This window comes from Hydractinia symbiolongicarpus, chromosome 15 (genome assembly GCF_029227915.1).
Source record: "Hydractinia symbiolongicarpus strain clone_291-10 chromosome 15, HSymV2.1, whole genome shotgun sequence".
Lineage (NCBI taxonomy): Eukaryota > Metazoa > Cnidaria > Hydrozoa > Anthoathecata > Hydractiniidae > Hydractinia > Hydractinia symbiolongicarpus.
The window spans coordinates 7,182,456-7,189,133 of record NC_079889.1 but is presented as its reverse complement, the minus strand read 5'-3'; positions in this window follow the sequence as shown (position 1 = coordinate 7,189,133).

Here is a 6,678-nt window from a genome sequence, read left to right as displayed (position 1 = left end):
ATTGTGTTGCATAATTAACGGTGCCCTGGCGCGTAACTAATGTATTTGTCCTAAAATTCAAAATGCTACATAAAGCTGTTAGCTGACTAACAAACGGAAAACTTTGGTTTGTTGAACTCACTGTATTGTTATTATTTTTACTTTACTATTGTTTCTCTTTATATGTGTTTTACTAAGCATAAATAGCTAGCTTTAGTTATAGCTAAATGTTTCCAGTTTAAGTATATTTAACTGGGGGTGTCTTAGCTACTGTTAGCTAGCTAATGTTAGCCTCCAGATCCTACTCTCTTTCCATCTCCCATGGCTAGCTCTAACCTACGACTTATTTTGTTATTCCTATTTTTTAACTATCTATAGCTAGCTACCTTAGTTTCCACACTTTTCATCTTTTATGCGCACGAATTATGATGTAACAAGCTAGCTAGCTACCTACAAAAATTTTCAAAGACTTGAACTTTTGCAGGATAAGTAGGAAGACTTTTTTACGAGTATAATTATTTTCACATTTCGTGTAAACTTACCCAAGCAATATGGCAAGAGAAATATTTTTTTTCAGAATTTAAAGCGTGTGTGTTAAGTTATTTTTTATTGTTTTGTTTCTGACATCCTGTTAAACTTTTGTCAGCCTGCATGTAAAATGCGAGGTTATTTTTACAGGGGGTTGTAGACATTTTATTGGCAATTTACGTGGGTTTTTACTTTATTTTAATTTATGAGAGGATGTTGTTCGTATTTTGTTTATGTTGCAAACTGCTGTTTTCTAAAATTTTGTGTAAACTTTTGTGGGAAAAAGACCACATGAAATATACTAAAAGAACAAATTTTTGTGGAATTAGACTCCACTGAAGGCTGTTGTGTAAGCTAATGGCTTTTTCATATTTGGTATTATAAACTTTTGTTGGGGAAAACTAAACTGTATGGTTTCACGTTTTTGTTAAGAATTTTAAAATTGTAGAGATATAACTGTGCTTGGTGATAATGAAAAAATTACTAATTGTTGTGACTACACCTTTTTTGCTTTTTATATTATATGAAATGCCTGATTTTTCTATAAATTGATGTGTTTCATAACCTTTTTGTGGAAGATTTATGGGCAATGGCAATATAGAACATGCTAAGTGAACTGATTTTTGTTGATTTGGATGTGCTCCTTAAAAACCGATCTGTTTTACATTTTGTGTACACATTTGTGAGGAAGGACCGTATATATATTCCAAGAATAATATCTTTGTTCATTCAAAATTTACTCCTTATGCTTTTTTGACATTTACGTTTAAAATGGTTGGTAAAGGTCACTACAGATCATCATACTAAAAAAACAAATTTTGTGTTCTTAACCGGTTAATTTTTACATTTTGTGTTTATTTAACGGTTATATAATTTTTACATTTGTGTATTTTTTTGGGGAACAGGATAGTATGTAACCGAATAAATGATTTTCCAGATACAAATTTAATGTTTTTGATACTTTCGATTAAAATATTAAAGGTTTTCAACGTAATCAAACGTAATCACTTTATAACATGTAAATATTTGAGATGTGTAATTTCTGACTATATTATTATTGTTGGTGTTGTACGTGATTCTATACATTATTTTGATCAGCGTTTCAAGCTCTACACATTGGAAGCAACGTGTAAACAAATTTCAGGAAAAAAATATTGTGTATTGACGGGTCCTGGCAGACGTCATCAAAATACTAGTTACAATTCTCTTTACCAATGTACTCCTGCCTAAGTGGATTTTGTGCAAATTTCTAAAGAAATTTTTTATTTGTACTTTAGAGGAGTTTACTGACGTCAGCAAAATTTTAAAATTTTGAAACACTTGTATATATCTCCTTATCCGTTTTACGAACACTTATTTTTATCATCGTTTCAATCTGCACGCATTACAGGCAACAGATAAACTACATTTCGCAAAAATTTTTTGCATGCACTGCTGACGTTAGAAAAATCTACAAAACAACATAATTTTCTGTCTGAGTGGATTCTTCCACGGGCCCTATCGACTAGTTGTTATAATAATACGACGAGTGTGTCTTTGTGTCTGTAACAGGCAAAGTGGATGTGTTCATTTTGCTCTGATGTCGCCGAAAAATGCATCTCTAATATGATAAGTTTTGTGACGTTACGGCGCGACATCAATCACACTATTTTAACTTCAATATCTGATATTAAATTAATGAAGACATCACAGTGCACCTAAAATTTTGAGGGCAAAAAAATTGGAAACGAGGTGGTGACGTCAATGATCTTTTATCGCGTGGGTAACTAGGGACCAGCTTGGACCAATTTGGCTAATTTTCCCAAATCTGGGTCCCCAAATCCGTTTCGGAATAGACGGGTTGATGACGTCATCAAAAAACGTTCAAACCCTAATATTTCTGCAACCGTTTCTCAAAAGTACATGATCCTATACATTTTCTTTATCAGCGTTTCAAGATTTATACGATGAGGGCAACGGGTATACAAATTTTTAGAAAAAATACTTTTGGTTTTGGTGGGCCATTGCTGACGTCAGCAAAATTTTAAAAACCTTAAAACCCTCTCATTAACCGCTCATCAAAAGCAGGGGCGGATCTAGAATTTTTTTCTGGTTAGGCAAAATTTGACAGGTTTTTTGGCAAAGTAATATCAAGGGTTGTGGTGTTGTACGAGGTAAAGCGGGCGTTTTGTGTTTTTGTTATAAAAGGAGCTAAAATCTTTCCAAAAGTTTTTAGTTATTAAAAGTCCTTCCTAGATTAAAAACGAAAGTGTTTTTATAGCCCAATAAATAAAAGTAACCTCCGTAGTTTAACACGGTATCATCTTAGCATCTTTTTTACGTTTTACGCATTTAATACGAGTACAAGTAATCGCCAAGTTATAAAGTTGGGGAGTTACTTTATTTCAAAATATGCAGTAAGCCTAATAGCTAACAATACAAAAAATTACAAGACAATTTTAGGAATAGATAGTCAACAGCAGTGCAACGTAGAATTATTGTTTGGAAAATTACAGCCTGTGTTAACAACCTGCAAATGCAAAAACAAAAGCAGCATGTGTAAGATAGCAACGCATAATAAACGTCTACAAAAAGTATATAGTAGTTACCCCTTTATGAAGTTAATATAGTTGATTTCCGCCAGCGAAGGCGGAATCCATAAAATCGCCTGAAGATTTCCGCTAATGGCGGAAATCTTCAAGCCCCTGGGCTTCTTGTTTAATATTAAGGTTACTGGTGTAGTTTTGCACCAATTTCTATTAAGCATTATTTTTATTGTTAAAAAAATTCCACAAAAGTTAAGCAGTTTATTAAGCCAGAGAAGAGTTAGAAATCAGAAAAATAACATCAAAACATTTAACATGTCTGCATATTATTTGCCCTCACATGCCCCTGTCAACTGTGTTTAAAAGTATTTTAATACTTTGAAATCTTTAAAAAAGTTTTAGTTAGGTCATTTCTGAAGATTCTCATATAAAAAGCAACATATATACAAATTCTACTCATATGCATAAGTTAACATGACATTTCATTGGTTTGCAGTCTGTAGCAGAACGTTCTTTAACATGCAATTCTTGTTTCGATTTGTATCATTTTACGTAAAAATCATTTCTATCAGTACAAGTTACTTTGATATCATAATTTACAGTTTTCCAATATTATAAGGATTCATAATGAATCTCCTCTTTTCTTTAATTGTTGGTGATTTTCATTGTCAGAAGAATATTTATCACGGCTGACATCAATATATCTATTCCTAAAACAAAATTATATATGTTGTATTGGTCAACAAAAAGAAGAAATATTATACAACAAACTTGGACTATTCTTAGATTAGGTATTGTTTCATTCTTTTGTTTTTAGCAATTTTATCACAATTAATAGCAGCATGGGAAAGTTAAGGATATCCTCGTGTTCTTAAAAGTTTTTAAAATGAGCATGGAATATTGTATATAAAATCTACTGTTTAAAAGTTCCAACAAAGTCAAAGTTCTCAGGGACACTCAAAATCAAAAGTATATGCTAAACGTAAATTTGACGTTGGGACAAGGTAGAATCCTTTGACGTTTAAGTATATCTCATGCTGTAAACATCGATTTTTAGAGTACAGAAAGTATTTTGAACTTGTTGTCGTCACCTGCTTAACAGAATCACATATCCGAGTGCGTATGATTTCAAGGACTGACAACATTCGAATATTACGTATCTGTAAATCCCCAGGGAAAGGGGATCTACAGACCTATTTATATTTAGCTTACACTTTTGCGTTTATGAAAGAGCTGTCCCTTAGTTATCTTACAAGAATTATTCCTTTTCCACACGGACACAAAGATACACAATTGCATAAACGGCTACACAAAGCCTGTGACCTTAAGACAATAAACAAAAAACTAACAAAACTCCAACTAATACACATGCAGCTTAGCAATACTCTACACCAAACTTAACATACACCTGCAACCATTTTATGGCCGCCAAGACAGTGTTTACATAAATTGCCTCAGTTATCTCGTTTAGTATTGGACTTTAATAAACAAACAATCCATTTGATCCAGGTCAAGTTAAAACCTTTTGTTTTGATAAGAAAGGGATTTTTGAAATCACACGTTTTGTAAGAACATCTGGTGCTTTACCACTTTTAAGAATAGTTCTTGACACAACAGTGCCTTAAATCCAGCAGCAGTAAAAACTAAAATATATGAAGTATTACTTACTTTAAAGCAATGTCTTTATTGTCTTTTGCAGAGGCAGGATGAAGGTTTAGTTTAAGACACACGTGGCAACAATACCTCCCTCCAGCACTTCCAATCCTTATAATATCTGAAAGGGTTTCCAAATTCAAAACTTCTTCATTTAACTTAGCTAGCATACATTTGCTTTGATTTTTTCTAGCCACTTGAGCTGCTTCCTGCAATTGGACCTGACCTGAAAAATTTTCAAAGACTTGAACTTTTGCAGGATAAGTAGGAAGACTTTTTTACGAGTATAATTATTTTCACATTTCGTGTAAACTTACCCAAGCAATATGGCAAGAGAAATATTTTTTTTCAGAATTTAAAGCGTGTGTGTTAAGTTATTTTTTATTGTTTTGTTTCTGACATCCTGTTAAACTTTTGTCAGCCTGCATGTAAAATGCGAGGTTATTTTTACAGGGGGTTGTAGACATTTTATTGGCAATTTACGTGGGTTTTTACTTTATTTTAATTTATGAGAGGATGTTGTTCGTATTTTGTTTATGTTGCAAACTGCTGTTTTCTAAAATTTTGTGTAAACTTTTGTGGGAAAAAGACCACATGAAATATACTAAAAGAACAAATTTTTGTGGAATTAGACTCCACTGAAGGCTGTTGTGTAAGCTAATGGCTTTTTCATATTTGGTATTATAAACTTTTGTTGGGGAAAACTAAACTGTATGGTTTCACGTTTTTGTTAAGAATTTTAAAATTGTAGAGATATAACTGTGCTTGGTGATAATGAAAAAATTACTAATTGTTGTGACTACACCTTTTTTGCTTTTTATATTATATGAAATGCCTGATTTTTCTATAAATTGATGTGTTTCATAACCTTTTTGTGGAAGATTTATGGGCAATGGCAATATAGAACATGCTAAGTGAACTGATTTTTGTTGATTTGGATGTGCTCCTTAAAAACCGATCTGTTTTACATTTTGTGTACACATTTGTGAGGAAGGACCGTATATATATTCCAAGAATAATATCTTTGTTCATTCAAAATTTACTCCTTATGCTTTTTTGACATTTACGTTTAAAATGGTTGGTAAAGGTCACTACAGATCATCATACTAAAAAAACAAATTTTGTGTTCTTAACCGGTTAATTTTTACATTTTGTGTTTATTTAACGGTTATATAATTTTTACATTTGTGTATTTTTTTGGGGAACAGGATAGTATGTAACCGAATAAATGATTTTCCAGATACAAATTTAATGTTTTTGATACTTTCGATTAAAATATTAAAGGTTTTCAACGTAATCAAACGTAATCACTTTATAACATGTAAATATTTGAGATGTGTAATTTCTGACTATATTATTATTGTTGGTGTTGTACGTGATTCTATACATTATTTTGATCAGCGTTTCAAGCTCTACACATTGGAAGCAACGTGTAAACAAATTTCAGGAAAAAAATATTGTGTATTGACGGGTCCTGGCAGACGTCATCAAAATACTAGTTACAATTCTCTTTACCAATGTACTCCTGCCTAAGTGGATTTTGTGCAAATTTCTAAAGAAATTTTTTATTTGTACTTTAGAGGAGTTTACTGACGTCAGCAAAATTTTAAAATTTTGAAACACTTGTATATATCTCCTTATCCGTTTTACGAACACTTATTTTTATCATCGTTTCAATCTGCACGCATTACAGGCAACAGATAAACTACATTTCGCAAAAATTTTTTGCATGCACTGCTGACGTTAGAAAAATCTACAAAACAACATAATTTTCTGTCTGAGTGGATTCTTCCACGGGCCCTATCGACTAGTTGTTATAATAATACGACGAGTGTGTCTTTGTGTCTGTAACAGGCAAAGTGGATGTGTTCATTTTGCTCTGATGTCGCCGAAAAATGCATCTCTAATATGATAAGTTTTGTGACGTTACGGCGCGACATCAATCACACTATTTTAACTTCAATATCTGATATTAAATTAATGAAGACATCAC